Source organism: Pezoporus occidentalis, unplaced genomic scaffold, assembly GCF_034315485.1.
Source record: "Pezoporus occidentalis ecotype Australia unplaced genomic scaffold, CSIRO_AGI_Poc_V1 ctg58, whole genome shotgun sequence".
Lineage (NCBI taxonomy): Eukaryota > Metazoa > Chordata > Aves > Psittaciformes > Psittacidae > Pezoporus > Pezoporus occidentalis.
Genome location: NW_026915921.1, coordinates 1,812,737 through 1,836,508, shown reverse-complemented (window position 1 = coordinate 1,836,508; position 23,772 = coordinate 1,812,737). Strand labels below are relative to the sequence as shown.

Here is a 23,772-nt window from a genome sequence, read left to right as displayed (position 1 = left end):
ATGTTATTTGCAGCTTCCAAAGCACTTCTAGTATTCTAGCACTTTTTTTTAAATAGCACCTTCCTGTGCTGTAGGTTGGTGACAGCTGGAGACTGAATGTCAGACAGAAGGCACAAATGGAATCATACCATAGAATCACATAATGGTTTAGGTTGGGAGGGACCTTAAAGCTCATCCAGTTCCAAGGAACACCTTCCTCCAGATCAGGCTGCTCCAAGTCCTGTCCAACCTGGCCTTGAACACTGCCAGGGATGAGGCAGCCACAGGGTCTCCAGGCACTCTCTGCCAGCGCCTCAGCACAGGGAAGAACTTCCTAACACATAATCTAAATCTACCCTCTTTCAGTTTAAAGCCATTCCCTCTGCCCTACTTCTGTAAGGTGCCCCTGGAACCTTCTCTTCTCCAGGCTAAACAACCAACCCCAACTCTTCAGTCTCAGTACTCAGAGACAATACCAAATTTCCTCCTTAACCTGTGCTCAGGTCACATCGATTAGACCCAACTGCAATTAGAACAAATTTTCCATCAGACCAGGTAGGATATATCTTACTGAATTGCTTAGGTTGATGTTTTTAAAAGTTAAGTTAAACAGCCCATAAAATAAAAAGGGCTGCACTAGAGATGGTGTCTCTTTGCCTTATTGACAAAGCTTTGAGATCTGGTCAACAGAAAACACTGGTGACGAGTATTTTTTCCAGCTTGCTTTATTGGTACATTAAATTCCATCACAGACTCAGCTACACACGCACCAGGTAGCCCTACACAAGAATGAGTCAAGTCACTAATATTCATTTTCACCTTCTAATTGTGCAGAACATATCTGAGGCCAAGACAATATAAAATACAAATATTTCTCCATTATTAATATTCATGTCTGGTGGCAGCAGTACTGAAAATTAAAGTACACTTATTTTTCCCATCAAGGTCATGAGTACAATAAAAATAAAGAGGGTTAACCCAAATACTGCTTATTTTTAGGTTTCTGTGAACCCACATGCTCTTTCAAAGCCTCCCAGCAAACACTCCAATAAGCCAGAGCCCACAGATTTCTGACCTCACAGCACAGGTTAAATCAGATCACCAGCTTCCCAAGAGCAGGGCCCCAGCTTTATCCAACAAGTATTTAGAAAGCTTGAGACAAACTGATCAGCATGTTTGACCCAAAAATGAACACTGGACTCAAACTGAAGTTATAAAAGCTGCTAGACTCTTAATTCCAATACTGGATTTGTGGGAAAACACAAATGCACACATCGATTTCTTAAGGAATGAGCCCAAACTGACCTAAGCAGAATTACGTGTTTAATTGGCCAGTGTAATAAAATCAGGTGAGGACATTTCCATGATTTTCACATACATGCATTTGAAGTCAGGTTTTCCTAGGAAACAACACATTCCACACAGTCCCCAGGAAGGAAAGCCATCTGCCGATAGAGAGGTAGCACTTACCCGAGAGGAGTCTGCTGCTGCTTCACAGAACCGGCAAGTTCAGGCAGACATGCACTGGTTGCACCAATGGGTTCAGACAGAAATGAGAACTAGGTCAGGACCTACAATCAAGGACAACATCTTACCACTGTCCATTGTAAACTTGGGGATGCTTCTGACACAGCAGGTCTAGAGGAACTGCACACAGACAGGCTCTGTGGGAAGGCTGCCGTGCTGCATGAGAACTGTGGAGTTTATAAGCAGCTTTACCAGAATGCAGAAAACTCCAGAACTCATTTGAATGCAGGACACAGTATGACTTGCAAGTCATCTATAGGAAAGGTGTAAAGAAAGAGAAGCTTTCTTCTTTCCTCAAGATTTCCTTTTGATCACAAGGTTCAGCAAAATATGCAGAATGAACAAGGCCCCTTCTCTATGCAATATGACCATAATAGCATTGTTTCACTTTTCCCATAAGGCTTTATAACTAATATTTTCTGATGGCTCTACTCCTCCAGTGCTACCCCTCTTTTAAATAAAAGGGAGGGTACATTTTAAAATTAGACATGAAAATCCACCTTTAGCAAAAGGTCTGTGAGGGTTTTCTACCAGAATCAGTGCCTGGGGAAAAAAAAACAAACAAGCCAAAGGCCCCACTCAAATACCCAATACTTGTCACGGATATAAGAAACCAAAAATCTTATGTTTCAAATTTAAAATATCTATAATGTTAACTACTGTTGAAGCTGCTCAGATCCAGTGCTTTCAAAAAGCGCTCTGAATAACAAATGCTCCTACAAATGACATGAGGAATTAAAACTCCTTTTTGAACAGGGATAGATACTTCCCTTATACTTCAAAAATGCAAGAAATTTCTGTAACCTTAAAGTATTCCCATCTAAAATATTAATATCATGATGCATAAAGGATCAACTGAAACGCAGCAGTGCAGAGGCAAAGTGGCCCCATTCTGGCCAGGATCCAGTTATTTTCAATAGCGAGAGATGAGATTTCTGAAAGGCGCTGGCAATGAACAGAACAATGTCATTTAACCCTTTGCACTACTCTGCAAAAATAGCCTCTTCCACAAATATTAGAAGATGTTTTGTGTATTCACAAAAGTAGTTACAGGAGAGGAGAAAGTAGTTACAGAATCTTTTCTTCCACCCTTCAGTTACACACAAATAGTAGAAACACTGCCCTAGACTTCTTAAAGCTACAATTTCACTTTATGCAAACATAAAGAGAGCAATTTTATGGGTTTGGTTTGGGCTTTTTTAAAGTTAATTCAGGTTAAATGCTGAAAAGACCCTTGAACCTAGAATGAAGAATCTGTTGACTTTCTCATTTGGGTACTACCCTCTGGAATGAAAGATTTCCTGGGATAAACCCTGAAACTGATCAGATTAAAAAATAAACCAAAACCCAAACCTTAGAGATCAAACCATTTTAGTTTCAAATATAATTTCACTGACAATGTCAGAGCAAATTTAAATGCACTGTATTCCAAGGGTTCAAGTCACCCATAGAAATTATGACAGTCTGTCAAGGACAACTCCGTACTTCACAGCCTATGAATTCCACAGACCAGTAACAGCAAAGGTGGGATGCCCACACTCCCTCCAAATTGCCTATGAACATGTATGAACAAACACCAAGGTACCACTTCTCAATCTCACCTCCAGTATGGAAAAGACCATACCTAAAGTAGAAACTTTCATTTACTGTTCATCAAGAGGCTGAAAGTGGAATGTTTAAAGAGGGGAGTAGGAAGAGTTTTTAACCACAAGATACCTAATGTGGAGATTAGATTTACTGAAGTTAAACAAGTAAACACAGAAGTCTTGGGTGTTGTTTTTTTTTTTAATCAAGGAAATGTCCTAAGAAACTGAAATGCTAAAAATCAAGCTCATGAATTATCAGATTATGCTTTTACATTTTCCTCTGTGTAAACAGATCTTAGGGATTTATAAAAGAGTTCTACAAAAAGGGCTGCAAAACAAAAAAATCTTCCAGTACAACTTCTTCATTCACCAGAACTGATTAAACCTTAATAACCGCTCATACCTAAGCTCTTATACATCCTGACGTGGTGATTTGAAGACAAGACATTCTTACTGAAGCAAGGGCAAACCAGAAGTGAATAGCATATCAGTTTTGCTTTCCACACTAGAATAAAGCAGCAGTATGTGCCTTATATATTACAATAAGGCTACAAAATCACAAAAAGAAGGACGAAGAGGCTGGGTAACAGAGTGCGTCACCACTTGGCGACAGAGCCACAAGGTGAACTTAATGTTTCTTGACAAATTCATGATTAAAATACCTATAACTTTGGAGATCCTACAAAAAATGCCCCACAAGAAAAAAATATCCTATTATGAGACTCGTTGGTTGAGATGGAACTAATCTGAACATTCATGACTAGATGCATGAATTATTTCCAAATAACTCAGAAATTGCTACAGTGATTAGAGAGTGTGCAGGCATTATGCTGGAACCAGCAAGTTTGATATGTAAGCAGTACAATGTTGATGGGTGTGTTACCAGTCTGAGCTACAAGAGAGTGAATCAAAGTACACAAATGAGGTGCAGGACTGGAGGTTTCAATTAGACTTGAATCAGGCAAATGAACGCAGCAGAGATGTTGAATTTTTCATTAATTTCTCTTCCACGTTTAGCTGAGGCTTTTCCAGGTGGCACCCCCAGTTCTCCTATGGGACTTCCCACTTCTGATGAGGGAAGGAAGGGAGGATGGAAAACTGAATAAATTATGAGAACAATTTAGTCTCTTGATGCAATAGAATTGCACAGGATTTCAAAATCCTGCATGCAGGTGAAAACAAGTATCTTTGGAGGACGCAAGCCTCAGTATTAATTTTGACATAAACCTTCCATGTAAGATTTTATGCTGCACTTGCACACAAAACCAGCTTTGAAACATGAGCCTCACATATGTACCATTCCATTTCCAAATTAGACAGCTAACAGCTAGGCTTATTTAAATTCAGAAACTCCTTTCCATGGTGGTTAATCAGGCGTTTGTAAATCCTTCAGGCAGATGAAAAATTCAGGAAGACAAACTGGTTTACACCCTCTTTTATCCACCCTACACTGAAGATTCCTGGACAGTGTTTAAAATGCTGGATAATAATAATAAATAATAAAGGATATTAACAGTATTCCACAGCAGTCTTCGAAGCAACAGGAAGATAAAAGTCTATCCCATTACACAGTTAACAAAGCCAAGAGCATTCTCTTTTCTGTCTCTCAGAATGCTCTTGACAACTTTAATCTACACATGAAAGACACAATCTATGGATAAAAGTGTTACTGGAACTAATTTCCTGTATCAGATTGTTGTTTGTTCCATATTAGGAAATAGTATATCAAGAAACCCCCATGAACTCTATTTTAAGAGCAGCTCATTTCTGTTTTTCTTTTTCCCAGGGGAGTGTGAATGTGCTCCCCACCCCAGAATTATGCTGTTCTGTTTCCTACTTCTGGGTAAACCTCAAGGGTCACACACACCCACACAGTAACAAATGAAACACCAGGAGAAAACTATCTTCCTTATCATGCTGTCTCCCTTGTCAGGCAAGTACTGCACAACTGAATATGGCTGTACAAATTAACATTATGCAAACCAGGACTTATCTTCCAGCTGAAGATTCTCACTGTTTCCACCTGACAGGGGCAAAAAGATGTCATTTACTTTGCCCTGCAGGGTTTCAGAACTACATCTGGAAATAAATGCAATAGTCCAGTTTTTCCAGTCACTGTAAATCATGCAAACACAGTGTTTAATGGCCATTTTAGTGAAGTTACTTTCAGACTCTCAAACACAATTGTCTATAGCAGCCCAGACTTTAACATTCCAGGTATCATAGCCACTCTTTCAGTTTCAGCTAGGCCTATTTCTTAACTAGGAACATTCTAGTCACCAGACAGGTATGTTAGTCAACTGAAGATTCATCAAAATAAAGGCAAACGCACAAAACACAAACGGATGTGCACAGACCATGGCAAAAAGATTCTATTTGTGTTGCAGGAAGACAGCGACTAACCCAAGCCCGATACTTGCTCAAGTACTAGAATGGCTGCAGGGCCTTACACGCCACAATGTAGTTAATTGACAGAACAACTCATGCTCTGCTGTTACAAAGTGGGTTTATTCATAAAGGCTGCTCGCACTGAAGAGGCCAAGCTGGATGTATTTGTGTACTCAGTCTGGTTCCAGCCATCCAGCCCAAGATTCTAGGGCACATACAGCTTTGAGAGAACCAGTCTCAAGCACACAATTCCTCTCTTAAGGTTCAGCCCCAAACATTACAGAGGTGCACACCAAAATATCCAAAGGTGACAACAGTTTAGCATGGCTATAGTGTTTTACAGAACTATACTAAAATCGTAATTAAAACCAAAAGAACAAAACTGAAATCATGCTTTTGAGCATTCTGCACTTAAAATTCAAGTCCCAGTATAAAACATATAGGCTTCTGTTCTGCACATACCATGTTTCCAGATTAAACTGAACACTATGCGTCCATAAAGACTAACATTTTGAGGCAAGGATTATTTAGTTAACGTACATTGGAAGCTTAATAGTAAAAAACCCACAATGTTTCTACGTATCTGTCTTACTATTGCTTGTCTAAATACAACTCCACTGACTATCATATTTTCTTTATTATTTTTACTTGGACTCCTATCCAAGCAGCTCCTATCCATAGAGGTACTCTTTCTTTCAATATTACCAAGACAGAAAACTTCTAAAAACTCAGCACAACTGTTTATGTTTGCCTAGGAGTAACCAGAGACCTTTCCCCACTGCGCTCTAAAAAATCACACCTAGCCAGCCCTGGTCTTATAATCCCAGAACCAGAAATTTAAGTAAAAATAGTGAACATCAAGGATACATATTTGGGTCAAATCAGCTGAAGTCAGACAAGGATCCTGAATAACCCACACCACATTGTCAAAGTACTTCCATTCCTAACTCAAGTTGGAAAATAGAAACCCTACTGCCACTGTTAATATTGCTGAAATATGTAAGTACAGTTCTTTCAATTTAATTGACAGGCTACTGGCATCAGAAATTGAAAAACACAGGGGTATGTGTGCAGTATTCAAAGCCAGAACTCTAAACACAGCTTTGCCAGTGACTTCCCAAACAGCATGCAGTCGGATACATGCCAGCAAAGTTTCTACCCATGCAAAGTCCAGCTGATCCCAACAAAACCTCAGAAGCTGGTAAGCAGTTCTCTGAGGAGATGGGCAGAATAGCTGTGTGAAATGAAAACAATAATCACTTGCATTTGAGCTGTAATGTGGTATTTGTTTTTACAACAGTATTATTTTATATGCAGAAACATTTTCTCTTTAAGACTGTTTCCACATTTTGTAATATATAATGTTTTCTCAAGAGCACAGTACTGTTTTCAGATTCTTCCTTAACAGCTATTCCCACATTGTACTGGCCACATTGCTGAGCTTACACAACTGTTTGTGTGGTCATGCTGGGAGCTGGATAACAGACCAGGGAGGTAAGCTGTAAACAAGTCCCCCCATACAAACCTGGAACCAGATCTGTCCAACAGAAGCTCCTGTCCTGAAGGGATTCTAATAGGATCTAGTATGTCCACACACTTAAATGCATATTAGGCCACAAGCAATTCCCACTTTGTTGTGCAGTAACAAAGCGCCCAATGCAATGCTTATGAAATCTAACAGAAACCCTACAAAACTGTAGTCTGTAGGGCCACATTATAAATGCCATTTACTACCCTATTTTTAACATTAAATATAGGCTATTCAACTTCAGCTACCTTGGGGCCAGAAATCAGTAGCTTTGGATTTTAAATCCTTTTTGAAACATCAAAACTTTGTCTACAAGGGCTAAAACTGTTAAACTCAATCAAACCCGTGGCTTAAATCTCCAAATATCCTGGTTAACCATGGCCAATGTGCTAACACGCACACACACTCATTTGCAGTCATTTGCTGATTTACACTTTACACCATGTACATACATTTAAACATTCCTTGTATTACAACCATAAAATGTGTAACCTTACTTTGCACTTAGCTAAATTCTTAACCGTAACAATACCTCACAGCAGTTAAGTCCCACAGCCTAATAGAGACTGTGACTTTTTACACATAATATGCTTAAACCCCATTCTTCTTGAAAAATCCTACAGAAATCCTCTGTGTGATGTAACCCAGATCTTTAAAACTGTTTCTGGCCTTACAGTATCAATTCATTTTAATGTTCTACTTCAATTTATTTTTTCTCATCTATATTCTCTAAACTTAACCTTAACTTTCTCTCCTGTCTCATACTTGGCCACGATTTTCCCTCCTATTACTACCAGACCTTACTAAAGAATTTCAGAGATGTATCAGCTAACAACAAACAGGAAATATTTTAAATTCCCCCTCCCTGCCCGTCATCTCATGAACCTCTGTGAGCATCACTAAAAATCAGACGGGTTTATGAAAATACTCAATGACACTCAACAGCAATGTATTTCACTGTCACATCCAAACAATTCTTATTTATGAGTCTTATCAACGTTATCCCTCTGTGTCTTCCTCAACTTCCTTACTCTCCTCTAAGTAACCTATACAAGATTTATCTCAAATTTAATTTGTTTCTAGATCTTTCATAATAGGAAGAAATGAATGGAAACAAAATCTGGACAGCCCACCATCTGGTCACTGTATTTTACCACCTTGTTGCAAACTTGTTCTGTGCAGCTGCTACCATCTCTACCAACTATTCCTTAACATTTTTCACAGGGAAACTAATCTAATCCAACACATTTTGGAAAGGATACAGACTTGCTGTTCTCTGGGGGAGCAGGGGAAGCAAGATCTTTCTGATTCATCCTCCAATGGTCAAACTGCATGGCAACATGCATCTTTACTTCATAAGACGGTTTATATTTAATGTGTTTATGAGGCACAGTGCAGCACAAAAACCCCACCCCAAACTCCTAAGAACATTTACTTTAGAAAAAAGAGTGTCACCAGCTAACATGACAAAATATTAAAAAAGGTTGACAATATTCTCACATGAGATAATCAAAATGCCAGATCTGAATATGCTGCTGAAAATATAAATTATTCCAATATTGACTGCATCCCCTTCAGAAGAACTAACACAGGCCACGCATACAGGGGATGCTATTCTAGACCACACAATGAAAGATGGTTTCAGTTTATGACAACTGCGCAATACTCAGATTAAACTCTGAGAGATAAATTAATTAAAAAAAAAACCAACAAACTAAGAAACGCATATAAAGCCAGAAATCTTTTTCTTCTCTCCAGTGTTGAATTGTGTGTTTTCAGTTAAGCAAATTACCCAGTTCACAATATGGTGGAAATTGCTAAGCTTCCAGTGTCATATTCATCAAGCAAATTAGAAAATAAATTGCTTAGCTTTTCAGTAGTTATTTCTATTATTTCTATCAATCCAATGCAACACCTTTATTTATCTGAATGTGACACCTTTTCAGTCACCATGACAAATCCTACACAGTCCAGTCAAAAAAAAAAAAACACACTTTAAGAACAAAAAGTCAAGCTAATCAACTTGTACAGTTTTCTTACTGCACATTAATACATTCTTCCAGAATACTAGTATTCCTAAAGATATTCTGCTCATTGGCAAGAGTTTCCAGATGACATCTGTTCAGTCATCCACTCTCTGGAGACCATTGCCAAACAGTTTCAGACTTTGGATTTTTTTGGTTTATTATATGATACTATCTCTAGCTCACACCTGTTTAACAGTAACTGACATGACAGAATGTCTAAACAATAAAGCAGATGAAATACAATTAAGTCAATATCCATATAACAGTGAACACTCCCTCAAGGTTTAAAGTGTTAACTATTATTTATCAGCTTTTAAAATTATAACTGTCACACACTTTCCCCAAAAGATTCCATTTTGGGATGTAACTTAGCTAACATTAACAAACATGTGCAAAGTACCATTTAAGTCATTGATGTTTTGCCTATGCAATTACTTACCATTCATATTAATAATTATGTGTGAATACAGCAATTTAAGAGAGTAAGATCTAGCCCTCAGTCTTCTACATTAGTTCTGAAAACATTGTGAATAAAGGAAAAAAACCTTGTGAATAAAGGAAACAAATCCAGTTCAAGCACACACATAGGGGTAGTCACTGCTTTGGCAATTATTTATACCTAAAATCAACAGGAAATTCAGCTAACAGCTGAAGGGAAGTCAATAACACACATTAAGCACAGTCAGGAAGGAACCTTTCAAACATCATTAAATTTCTATCCTGTCCCAACCAAACTACTTTCCATGCTTGAACTTCCTTCCAGAAATGAAGCTTTCACCATGAACATTCAGACAAATACGAAGAGTTACAGAAGAGGAAAATATAAAGCAGATACTGTATTTCTGCCTCCATTTCTGTTTGTGTAAAAAACATATCCAGTAATGTGCGCTACTGAGATAGATGAAACAATTGCACAAATGAGCATTTACAACTTTTCTCCTGGGTCTGAAATACCTCAGCAGGAATTAAATCATGACTTAACATGCCCTAACAATTGAATAAATTAGAAAAACAATGTAACCTCAGGCAACACGAATCCCCAATTTGCCAGTTAGCATCCTTCTGTCAGGAAGGAGGCAGTAGAACCCTTTTCTTTGTCAACCACCAATCTTCTATTAGATATTATTGCAAACACAAGCACAATGCTTCCTCAAAAAATTACATTCCAAGCTTATTAGATAGATAGAGTCTTACAGCAATATACAGGAACAGCAGGGCAACACACAGCAACTTGGTACACAGCGTTTTCACCACATCACCCCTTCAGCTTGCACTAACTTGTAATTTTTTATAAACAGCTCAAAGGAGAGTTTGCAGAGAAATATGAAGACAATGAAGTAGCTGTGCATATGTTGTGGGCAACTTCCTTCCAACACACAGGACAGCATGAGAAGAAAACAATACAGGGCTTGTTATCAATTCTGCTCAATTCTGTGTTGGCTTGGGGTTTCTTAACATAAACATTATATCCACTACACAAGATATAATGTAGTGCATGACATGAAACAGTATTTAACATCCTTCTCTAACATTTATTATACCCATTTATATACCCTAGAATGCAACTAGTCTGTCCAAGAAACAGACTACCCATGTACCCACTGATATCTGGACACTATCTGGTCAAAGTGACTGCATCATCTTCGACTAACACCACAGGAATCATGGGAACAAACAGCTGTTCTGGGTTAAGGGGTTCGAATCCCAAAGTACTATGGAAAACTACATTATATTCCCTCCCCCTCCCCTTATATAAGCTAACCGGCTCCATCTTAAAGACAGCCTTATTCCCCTACTCCTAAGGGAAGGCAGTTGCAGACTTCTATGCCTCTGTTGCTTAGGAACCATCTTTTCTAATTTCCAGACTAGGTTTATTCTTGGATAGTTTATGCCCATTTGTTCTTATACCTCAAGCTTAAGAGGCTCCTTTTATCCACCTGTGTTGTTTCACTCATTCTCATGAAGAACAACCTCTTTCATGCTTTGTTTTCTCAGATCAAAGAAGGCATTCTGAGTCCACCTTAGAGAACAAACTCTCCATTCCCTTTGTCATTCCAGGAATCAGTCCCTGCACCTCTTCCAGTCCAAACAGTCTTTCTTACTTGATGCCAGGTGATAGGTATTAGACACAATATTCCAGATAAGCTTTCACCAGTACCAGAAACATGTTAATACCACTTTACTTCTTTAAAGGAAAATATTAGTAGTGCAACAACAGTACCTTTGTTATCCCCATACTTTTCATAGTTGCTAACTTTTGATAGGTTCGTCATCCTCAAGTGTTGTAAGAACATTTTAATTTTTTTAATGCTATTAAATATGACTCCTTTTTCTACTGGTCACGTCCTAAGGTCTCAACTTCGTTCTGTGCAAAACTACTTTAGTATTGATGACACTTGACATCTGATGAGAAAAATTGAGATTGGCATAAGAAGTAGGAAATCATCAGTGTTTTTAATGAATATACTAACTCTTAAAACTGATCCTTGACACATTCCACTACTAACATATTTCCAAGACATCATCTTCCGGTCATCCAGTTCTATCCATACTCGACACACCCTGTGACCATTCTAAATCAATTTTCCCAGAAACATCACTTTAGTTTTTACATGGAATCATATCACACATTATATGGTACCTAAGTTAAAAGAGGTCAGCTCTAACCATGCACCCTCTCCAAGAAGTCAGGTATCTTACAGAAAGAGATGTTAAATTTCTCCAGCAAAGTCTTCCTCTGTTGTTCATACCCTATTTTCATCTTACCTCCATATAGAACAGCTTCTCTTTTTAAATTTAAACAAAACCCTTAATATTAAGGTCATGTTAATGATGCAATAACTAGCTCAAAATACCTTTTCTATACTGACTACATAGGTGCTTGAAATCTACCCAATACCCTTCTGCTTTTATATTTGATAGCAATTCTTGCATCTAAGTCTCTAGTTACACAAACTACCTATTTCAAAATTCCAGAGTAAATACTGCATAGTCCCACTGCTATGCACCCTGCAAGTTCAACTTTATCCTTATGGAAATCATTCTTATAATCTCACTTCAGTGAGATCTATCTGCCAGTGCACATGTGTTAGAAACTGTCTTCAATCAAAATCAAGACAAACTTTTCATGTAGTCTTTCATCTGCATCCACATTATTTTTAGTCTTACTTCATTGTCCCCCATGCTTCCTGACAAGTCTTTTTCAGGTTTTCTGCTTACTCCTGATGCTCCTCTTCAGTTTGCTATTAACGCTGTCGGATCTTTCATCTCCACTTTCTTGCATATGAAATAAAATCAAAGTTTGGCAAGAGAACAAATACTTTATACACTTGCCAGAACTACGTGTATTTATTGCCATATCAAATGTTCAGCCATGTCACAAACGGCTGAAAGCACCTAATCAAATAAGCCCTGAACACTGCTGTAAAACTGAAATGGCAATACAATTTGGATACTAAACTAAGATATGGCCTTTGCAATTTGAATGTGCGCTTCTGCAGTTACAATTATAAACAGCTTTCCATGACATTCAGAGAGGGGTTTGGGTCTTATTTTGTTGTAGCTGGGCCTTTTTTTTGGTGTTTTTTTTTCCCCCCTATAAATGATACATGCCTAAAAAAAACTATTGAAAAGATTAATGCCACAAGGTCTCCCCAGAGCTAGAAAGAGAAGACAAGTTAAGGCTGCTCCATTTCAGCATCTGTACCTCAGATGTTACATCCAAATGAAAAAGAAAAAAGGCAACCACACAAACTGTATTATCAGTATTTTGGTTTGAGAACATACGCACAGCTATTATAGAATTTGCTTAAAGGAAAAAAAAGTCTACAGAAAGAAGGTTCAAATTTAGGATTACTATAGCAACAGAGAGGAGGGAGGGGAAAATTACCAGATTACTCTCTCAAATCATCAAATCCTTGAAAGAATAAATTTAGCTTTCAGTTTCAGGCAAATGAACTGAATTTATCCTATTCATGAACAATTAACATATCAAATCAAGGATTAAATTGCATAATCCAAAATTGTAGTACAAGTTGCAAATACCAAATTTCAGACTGAATGACCTCACCTTTTCCTGCTACCATTAAGTATTTGGTATGACAACAGGTCTTCAAACTGCCCACTGATAACAAATAGAGCATTATTTAGGAAGGTGTCTAATCCTGACTGAAGGTCTGCAACTAAAGAGAGGCATGTGCCTCATTCTTAAGTGACTCCATGAAGTACACTACTGAAAATACGCAATAATTTGCCCCCATTTGACTTGGAGGTATGAGGAATTACTGAAAATATAGTTAACTTATTACAGAACTAAAGTATTTCAACAACATATGTGAACACAGTAGTGACTTAATGACCTGAAAACCTGAGAATGCAGAAACACGCTTAAGCTCTTTAAATAGGTGACACTGTGAAAAATAAACCCAGGATACCCTAAGTAACCAACTATTCATGTATTTTCATTATGCAATCTTACAAGACTGGGGTTGTTTTAATATATGCTTAAAAATAATTAGCATAACAGCCACTATTCCAGTATCAAGCAAGAAATATTACACTTATGTCAATGACTGAATAAAAGAGCAAGAAAAATAACAGCCTACTGGGAGAGCAGCTATTTCAATACTTTAGCCCTCTCACATTAGATAGTACCCCAAACCCATTAAACAAGCAGCGGAAGTGGCAAATGCAGCTAAAAAGGTTTATTTTTGACATTGCGAGCTTTGCTTGAGGCATGGAGGGGTGTCTCCCCACTTTAATGCTAAGTATTGACCCATAAAGACTCTAAGCCTCCAGCAACTTTTCCACCAGCCAGAACATTCAATTAATAAGGCTGCCCTCATAATTTGCAAGACTGCCTAAGTCCTGCTTTTCTGGCTGACATTCAGGTTTTAACCATGCTTCCCAGCCTTCTGTTCACCACTTCTGGCTTTCACTGACCAGCTGCCAAAAAGCTCTTTATTTTCTGGTGGCTGAGCAGGCCAGAGGACAGTTTAAGAGACTACCTTCTTCCAATTTGTGCAGCAAACTGTTCACTGTGTTCTCTGCTCTTGGCTCCTCCCCAAATTGCTACAGTGATGGAAAACTAGAGGATACTGGAAGGACTACCACTCCACAACTATGAAGCAAGGGTACAGGCATCTTAACTGGGGTTTCCTTGCCCTTAAATCAATAAAGAAAGGAAATGCCTTAGGATCAACAACAAAGACTACTACTCAGATCCAGAAGATGTCCCATGTGTCGAAATTCTTACCTTATGCTGCAATGACAAGCACCCTCTCCTTCCAGGCTAAAGGCAAGAAGCTCAGTCTAAAATGATCCATATAACTCAGCAGTATCCAGGTAAGTGCAGGTTCTAAAGCACATTGAAAGTAAAGTGGGAAAACCGCATAGGTAGACATTCAGCTGCAAGTAGCAGCAATCAAAAAGAACAGGACGGCCCTCTCTAACTCCAAGGCACAGAAATCCACCACCTTTCCTTGAAACTTCAGACATAATAGCTTTCCCTTAGATTAATCATATGTATTTTATCTCCCTCTCCATCCAAACCATGTACAATCCACTTACTTTGAGAAAGCTCTAAAGAATTTACTAACTTTTTACCTAAATCCCTAAATTAATTTCATGTGTACAGTTGAGATCTAAGCAAATATCTAAGATCATTTTTAATCTATTTTTCCTGCCTATTAATAGATTGCAAAATAATTTAACACTGTGCTGCAAATGTTCTACATAACCAAAAAATATTTACTCTTATATTTCTGGCCACTGACACTTTATGAAAAAATAAGCTACAAAAATGAACACCATTTTCCTGACATAGAATCACAGAATAGTTAGGGTTGGAAAGGACCTTGAGATCATCTACTTCCAACCCCCCTGCCACGGACAGGGACATCCCGCACTAAACCATGTCACCCAAGACACTATACTACCTGGCCTTGAATATCTTCATCCTTAATTCACTCACAAAAGATATACAGTTCTTTGGAAATGCTTCCAAGTTATCAAAATTATCAGAATATCTTTGAAAACTCACCAGCTAGTAAATTTTACTTTAAGGGAGGGAAGGGTCATGGAACATGATACACCTCACCATATGTACTAGCAGGCCTAAAACTGATATCCACAGTAAGGAAAGAAAATGGGACTTTGGAATCAAAATAGAATCTTGTGCTTTACGCTGAATCTGTTATTCAAGTCATATGGAAACTTGAAGTGATATTCAAAAATAAAGCAACACTTTAGTTGTATAGAATTTTACCTAAAAATCATTAAATCCTTTTCAGGAACTGAAAGCACCTACAGAAATATGTCAGAACTAATGAAACATGATTTCCCATAAACTCAAGTCTCCTATGCTTCCCTACTTATCCCTTCTTATCCCAAGTCCTCATGTTTCTCCCCCTACATCTTGTTGAGCCCACCCTTGCTCCCATCTTTACCACTAGGTCACTCAGGGTTGGCCACGTAAGTGGCAAAATACATGACAACTGGTCCAGAGCTACCCATACACTGACTGGCAGGGAAGTGTCTAACAGCTACACAGATGATCCTGCTCCTCAAAACAAACCAGGTGCCATGCCCCTCTCTTAGTGGGGACACAAGTCTAGCCATCAGATTATCCCATTACTGGCACAAACTTCATGTGTTTGAAGTCACCTTTTTCCTGGTGTATTTAGCTGAATGTAGCTAACAGGTTCAGAAGTTGAAGAGAAAAATAAAAGAAGTGCCTTTAACTTCAGAGTACTTTAAGCTGTGTTGATGCAAGATTACTATGCAAAGCTTGGTTAGACAAGATACTGGTTTTGATAAAAAAAACCCACAAGTATACTGGATCTCTCTGTTAATGCACATAAGCAGCACTATCTTCTTTTGCTGATTAGACAGAAGGGATGTTTCACATGCATACATACTTTATAAATTTTCAGCAATATTTAGCAGTGACAATACCTAAAGAAATTATTTCATCTGTTAAAAGAAGATTAAACTGAAAAGCATACCTTATCCTTCACCTCCCTAGTCACAATGCAGAAACAGTACCTTTACACTCAGCAGTGTATAACAACAACAACACAACCCCCAAGAAACAAACAAACAAACAAAAAACACCCCTAACAAACTCCCACCAAAACACCACAGAAGACAATCTTCATGGGTTGAGGTTATCCCAAATACTTTCTGGTTTAATCTGTTATTAGGTATAATAAACCTGAAACAGCATATCAGACCTCTCAAGATTCAAGATCCAAAACAAGATAGAGATAAAAAGCATTAAAGGCACCACAACAAGATTTTGAAGTTTGCACATGCAAAATGAAATCAAACCTAAACTAAGTTTCAATGGCTGCAAGTAAAATTGCAGGTTTTAAGACAAAGTTGCTTTTACAAATTTACTGATTCCAACCCAAAACCTAGATGAAGTGAGTGTAGCAGTTTGACTTCCCCCCAGTCTTCAGGGCATAAATGTACCACAACATTTATCTACTCATTTGATGTGAAAGTATCAAAGATACCATAAAATGTTACTGATTAACTGCATTTACTGCTTGCTGTTTCCATGACCCCTTTTCAGCAATTCAATTAGGCATACGAGAGAACAAGAAAATCTCAGAACTCTGAAATATTTTACTCCCTACTTTTTCAGTTTCATGAGTCAAAATCTGAAAACCATACATAGCACATGGTTTGAAAAAAAAACCCTGAATCATTTAAAAAGACAAAGCCCAATACATTAGTCAATTAAAAATGCAAAGGAATAATTGATTAGTGTGAAGAACACAAACTCCAGATCTCAAGTTTTAAAGGGTAGCTCTTAATATCCTAGTTTTAAAACTGAACTGAGTTGTGCTTTCACATAGGTTGATTTTTAATTCATCTGCAGAAAAGCCACTCAAATAAGCCATAGTGTAAAACCCTTCCGGTGTCCCGCTCAGTAACACAACTGATCTGAGGTTACAAGGTTGATCTTTCACTGAATAATAATTGCATCGAAAAGAGCAGGCAGAGATCATTTATCAAAATGAAATCTACCCAGCAAGGTCAAAAGGAGGAAGTCAGGAAGGTGCACAGGTTGTTACTCCTGTTTGGCTACACCTTTAAGGACAACATTTTCAGTTTCTCCTTAACAGGTAAAGAGTCAACCCAGCAAAGGCAGCAAGCATACATGCTGGTCAGCAGCTTGACTGACTGGCGGTAATTATTTACATGCATCCCTATACTAAAACTTAATTGCCCCTGAAATGAAGAAGTTAGGCTCAAAATTCCCCAAAGTAGCAGCAATACTTCACATGATTGCTGGTTAGAATGTTAAACCAGAGCCCTCATGACAAATGACATCACCTCAGCCTATACCTGATTTGAAAAGGAGTAGTTCCAACAAGGGCGTTTCCCGGAGTCTCTGCCCTTACAACTTCTGCAAGTACCAGCCACTAAAATTTCTGACCTGACAAGACCACGCCAAACAATGTCCTCTGACTAAGCAGGACAGAAACCAATTATTTGTTTCAGTTTGACTAAATATTATAAAGATTATTCTCAATAAACAACAGATGTTTAATGAGATGGTAACAAGTTATCATAAAGTTATGTTGAATATTCAAAAATACTACTCTAGAACCCTGTCATTGTACATGCAATACTTTAAAGCGGTAAGAAAAGTAACCAGAGAGGAGGGTAATATTAAAGTGAAAATCATCATAGATCAAAGTATCTGTATAACCAGTCCTCTTCTGCCTCTGATGAAAAGAAGCTTTCCTCAGGAAATTCACTTGTTTACATGATTTGCACTTTACAGCTTTCTTTACCAACAGGTTTGTACTGCTACTGTTCTCAGCCCTACCAAAAAGGAGTATTTTTGAAGAGAAATGCTGGTTAAGTGGCACGAGTAGGTTATGTTTTCCTACTCCCCTGAGAAGGCTGATTAAATTATATGAATGAAAATTGCAAAACTCAGGTAATCTAGGAACTTCTACTTATTTTAAAAAATACCTGCTTTTGAATCTGTTAACATAGGAAATGTATAACAGGAAAGTTTTAGACAGGCTCCTCAGCAGATGTCAAATGACCTGCACAAAAGAATGAGCAGTTCAAACTTGCATTTGTTGAATTAAACACTGCTCACAATCAGTTTTTAAATATAAAGCACCTATCATTCTGAAAGTGTCTAATATTTAGTTACAGCATGAATTACTGATACAATGTTATTTCAGACTGCTTTCTATCGTGCAGGACAGTCCAAGAGTAAATTCTACTTTAAAAGCCATGAAAATCAGAAATGTAATGTTATTTTTTACTTCAGGTTCTCATGCTTCAGGTGTTCTCCACCCACAACAGAAGCGACACTTCTCTGAGACGCTTTCTTCCATAAAAGTACAGGTCAAGTTTTGTTACTACGAAATTTTCCTTCAAAGCAGGACTGGCTCATTGGCATAGCAACAGTTTGGGATTTACAAAATACTCACTATCCACCACTGCTCCAGTTTGTAAATAATTAAAAAAACTATTTCTACAACTCAGAAAAGCTGTGGGTACAAGATTTACTGTCCATCCTCCTCGGAGTCAGAAAACACTTGTCACATATATGTTGTTATGCTTAGCAGCAATCAGCATGCTAAGCACCCTTCTCCTAGTCTGAAACGTCCAGTTGTAATATTTCACTCTATTTATTAACAAAATCGGCTGCTTCAAAGTTCAGCTTCTTCCTCCTATAGCAAATCACAGAACACTGACTGCGGAGTTTCACTAAAAGCACTTCATACTGCGAGGCTACCCTTCAAAACCCGGGACTTGAATAGGGCAGAAATAGCTTGAGCCTCACTCCTGTGAAAGTTCCTCAGTGCTCAAATGCGTTTGCCCACATAATCGCATCAAATGATCCAATTCCATACAAGAAAAATAACTTTTAATATTGACAGCGAATCTCAAGGAACGAGAAAAGTTGAGTCATTTTCTGCTGGAGACATCTAACATAGATCTGTTACAGAAAAATACCGATTCAGTAATGACCTTCTACATTCTGCAGCATTAGCGAACTATACTCTAATGAACTCACTGGCAAAACATGCTGCCTCAAAACTGTCCTAAGAACATCACCAAGTTTAAGCTCTGTAATTGAAGCAAACGACACAGATCATTACGTTCACTTAAGACTACTTCTGTATGATCACATCAAATCTGCTTACTGAATATAAAAAATTACCACTACCACCTGTTCCAGAAGTCCAGTCCATAGTTGCATTTTTTTTCCTCACTTATTATACAACAGCTCTAAAAAGAGTACTTCCTTATCGAGGTACAGAGTTGTTACATCAATAAATATAATAAAAAACGGAAGCCTATTTTAGAAATAATTTGTATTTTTAAACCAAATTTTTTTGTTCTATAAAAAACAACAAATTGTGGCAGTTAAGAACTCCCAAGTATTCTGTTAACACATCCAGTCATGTTACAAACCCAGAGCTGTAAATAGCCAGCGTGCACGAAGATACCTGTAGCTTTCAGCAAAGCATACAGAATTTATCTAGCAGTAGCTGCAGTTTAGGAATTCATAAACTGAAGAGAGACGTGGTTTGTAAAGCTCCGTATAAGCCATAAATCATTAGGCAAGAAAACAGAATGCGTTTGGCATATGATAACGTTGTGACTTATAGCAACTTTCCAAAAAGCAGAGAATAAAATAAAACCAGCAACAAGCTCATGCAACTGAGCTACAGCAGTATCTCATAAAAGATTCAAACCCAGTGCTATTCCTAGCCCCCTATCTCAGTATATTTTTCCAGCTTGACTGGATTTTCCCCCTTTCTAATTGCTAGTTTTAACTAAAGCCAATGTAGATTAAGAATCAACCTTAAAAGCAGCATGGATTACGTGCAGAAGGACAGGTAACATTCTGAATCAAAAGCAGGCACTGGAAATACTAAAACAGAGATACCCCTTCCAGCAGAAGAAACAAAACAGCTGCCCGTTCGCTGCTGCTGGTACCCTGCCAATCAGTAACACCGCACAAACGCGGCGCATCTCCACCTTCATTCCTGCGTCCTCTGCGGGCGATTATTTGGACGCTCTAATGCCCGCATTTCGCTAACCGTAATCAGGTCGTCACCTCGCAGCCTAGAGGAAGGGGCAGGTGAAGCAGCAGGGCGGTGGGCAAGGGGCCGCAGACGCATCGCTTGGGTGCAATGAAGATTTAAACGCCGAGCGGCCGCTTCCTGCGGCGGCCAGAGCAGTGGGAGCATCGCACCGCGCTCACCGCGGCAGGCCCGTAGCTCCTGAGGGAGCGCTGACAGGAACCTGCCCCTCCGACCCCCGCCGCCCCGTCCAGCTCAGCATCTGGGGACTCCCGCGTTGTGCCCCCCACCACCCCACAGTGCCGACATCGCCCTTACCAGCCGCTCACCGCAGGCACCGTGCGAGCGGCAGGCTGCTGGGTTTTCCACACACACACACCCCCCACACCCGAGCGCTGGTTGTTTTCCAGCCAGAGACACCCCCCGCCCCTCTCCTCCCCGCCGCCCCGGGCTAAACAAGCTGGTTCCAGCCCCGGCGCCCCCGCCTCCCCTCCGCAGAGCCCGCCTCTCCTCACAGCCTGCCCGCCACCCACGGCTGCACCCACCCGCCTCTCGCGGATCGTTAATGGCTGCGCCCCTCTGCTTCCCCCCGACCGCTACCGGCTGCGCCCCTCCTGCGCCTCCCGCCTCCTCCCGCAGCACTCACCCGAGGGCAGAAGAGAAAGGGCAGCAGCAGGAACAGGCTCCGCCGCAGCCGGTGCCCCCGCCGAGGCTGTCGCTGTCTCCGCCCCGCCGCACTCCCTCCTCTTCCTCCTCCCCCACCGTCGCCACCGAGCGCCCCCCCGCTCCCCACAGGGTGCGGCTTCCCGAGCTTGCAGGCCAACAACCACGCTGCCCATTGGAGGGCGTGAGCTCAGCGAGTAAGGGGCTCTGCTATTGGTGGAGGCAGGTGGGTAGGCGGAGTGTGAGGGGGACGGCGGTGGTGAGCGAGGGAGGGGGCAGCGCGGTCGGGTTTGTGCCTCGTCGGTTGCGATGGTTCCGCGCGACTGACACCGCCGACATACGGGCTTCTTGTGGAGCCGCATCCCTTCAGAAAGAAGCAGCGAGTTGTCTGGGAAGCTTATCTTACAGCAGGTTGGGAGATAGGAGCGGAAATCAAGTAATTGCCAAGGAAGCGGTACGGTAAAGGGTTCCTGAACACAGAGAGGTGGCGGTATCTAATCGCTGGGAGCTCAGAGCCAGTCGTCGAGGTCGATCCAGGCGTGCAGATACCCAGCGATAGCAGTCAAGTGTAAGAACTGCGTTGGTGAGGGTTAGAGACACCTGTCAGAACTGAAGGTATTTGAGTCAGTCGAATATCCTCGGGATGTTAAGTTCCAGTCTAATGAGGAGTTGTATACCTGATTCAGGAAGTGTGCGGATATACTGTATAGCATGCATATAGGAGGCCTGATTAGATCTTTATAAATCATTCCCTTAGATCTTCTAAAGCCCTCGAGGAGCTCTGTTGGTAGTGTAACTCCACAGTGTGTTAGGCACTGCAAATCAACAACTATAAAGTTCATTTCTCCTATTAGCTACCTTTTTTCCTCCTGTATGTTTTTACTGTCATTTCTATATCATTTTAATACTGCTGTTTTACACTTTTTTTTTTTTTTTGAAACTTGAATAGTGTCTACCTCAGGTCACATAAAGAGTTGGTGCTTTCAGAATCACTAAACTTCTCTTTTATATTTACCTCTTAACACCCAAATTATCCGTACACTCAGTAGAAAAACAGATTCCTGCAAGCAAAACGTGATGGGTACCTTCAAGAGCCATGAACATCTCTCCCTTGTAATATGGGAGGAATCTAGCCTGCTCCAACCACCTCCACTGAGGAAACATGCTCTGCTTACCTAGTTCATGCTGTCTGGCAATTAATCTTCATTTCTTCACTGTTTAGAATGGAAAAATAGGCCATAGAGATGTGTGTAAATTCAACCACCAAAAACGGTGGTTTGGTGGTGAAGTGCTGACACAATGATTATGGCATGTCTGACAAAAAGAAACAATGGTGGACATAGGTCTGCCTAGTGCAAAACATGCCACAACAGGACACATGTTAGTGTAATTACTAATAATTAGCAGATCATGTCTGAGGTTTTTTTGGTAAGAACTGTTGCAGTAGACCTGAAACATTAAAGTCACTTCATCTGCCTAGCGTTGAATGCTGTTAAGTGCAGTAGGTATGTTTATGTACCAGAGAGCATTGTTTTGCCTTTGTTCAAAGCCTGCTCAGGGAGGTACAGGGTCTACTGCAGGGTCCAGCCACCAGCCTCACACCTTGCATTCCCCTTGGCATGCTTGTGACTACCTGCCAAAACTCTCCTTCATCTTGTCACCTCACTTACCTTTCTTTCCTAGCCATAGCATTCAAAGCATGAATCTTCTTGTCTGATAAAGTAAATGGGAGAACAGATCCATGTTAAAACTAATTAATCAAAAAAATGCTGCTTTGTTGTAAAATGAATGGGTCTCTTCTCCAGTTCGGTGCATGGCTGCAAGATAAGCAGTGCCAGGAAGGAGGGGGATATTAAGGACAGCAGCAGTGCCCCAGGACCAGAGGAGGGCAGGGTCATTTCTTGCACTAGCAGTGCTGGATTAGAGTGTTTGTGTAACTGCCAGGTGTGGTGTCACAAGCAGCTTAGGCCGATCAAATGATGCATTTTATCATCCCATCTGCTCTAGTGAAGTGCTGCAAACAAGTGCTGTTTCTGCTGTCTCATTCTGTGAGCTGCCCACAGTTCCTCCAGCCTTCCCCTTGCATCTGGCATCATACCCCACAACCATGAGGCCAGGGATGTTGTTTCACTTGGCTAACCTGGTGGAAAAGCAGAGGGGTGTTTGCTCTAGTGAAGTGCTGCAGACAAGTGCTGTTTCTGCTGTCTCATTCTGTGACCTGCCCACAGTTCCTCCAGCCTTCCCCTTGCATCTGGCATCATACCCCACAACCACGAGGCCAGAGATGTTGTTTCACTTGGCTAACCTGGTGGAAAAGCAGAGGGGTGAGGAAGGGGTGAGGCCAGCTTTCTGCTGGATCAGCCAACTCCACCAACTCACTGTGCAGCCCAAGACTACTGAAGCAGATGCGTGATGGTGTTAACCTTGCCTGTTCAGTTTTTGGCCTGAGCAGGTTCCTGGACTTCCTCTACCCAGCTGTGGGAACAGTAAGGCTGGTGTGAAGGCCAAGGCAGGATTACATGGGTAGAAACAGAGGGGAGGACATGTATACCCTGACAGGTACTAAAGCAGTTCACTGTATGCAGAAACAAGGCATCAAGGACAATCTGAAAAAGCACTTGTGTGTTATTTTAAGACATGAAGAACTTGTCTGTTAGCTCTTACCAGTGTGGTGCTGTTTGGTCAGTATAGGTGTTCAGCTTGCTGACTGCTCCACAGGAAGTTTTTTTCCTTGGCAGGCTCTGGGCTCAACTCGCATAATACAATCTCAAGTAAGAGGGTCAATACCAGTGTATTTATTTATACATTATTTTAGTTTGGTTTTACTAGGTATCAGAAAAATAAGACTGTACAATTATTTTTACACAACCAACCTCTTTACCTGGCTTTAGTGCTCCTTGATGACCAAACTTTACAGCTACCTGTGAGAAGCACAGCAGTAGGCTAATGTCACATATCTTGCATCATGACATTTATCTTTTCCTTTATATGTGATACACTCATTC

At 40.1% G+C, this 23,772-nt stretch overlaps 1 protein-coding gene across 18 annotated transcripts in view; it reads right to left on the bottom strand.

The window, feature by feature from the left end:
- ADD1 (adducin 1) overlaps positions 1-20,882 on the bottom strand; it is a 59,211-nt gene extending 38,329 nt beyond the window's left edge. For 16 of the 18 annotated variants that reach the window (XM_062638680.1, XM_062638686.1, XM_062638683.1 and 13 more), the window contains exon 1: positions 20,751-20,882. The gene's annotated coding sequence lies outside the window, so the exon portion shown is untranslated. Of the gene's footprint in view, positions 1-20,422; positions 20,562-20,649 lie in introns of those variants that run through there. The other 2 variants (XM_062638681.1, XM_062638682.1) reach the window with 2 other exon arrangements.
- Between the last annotated feature and the right edge of the window lie 2,890 nt (positions 20,883-23,772).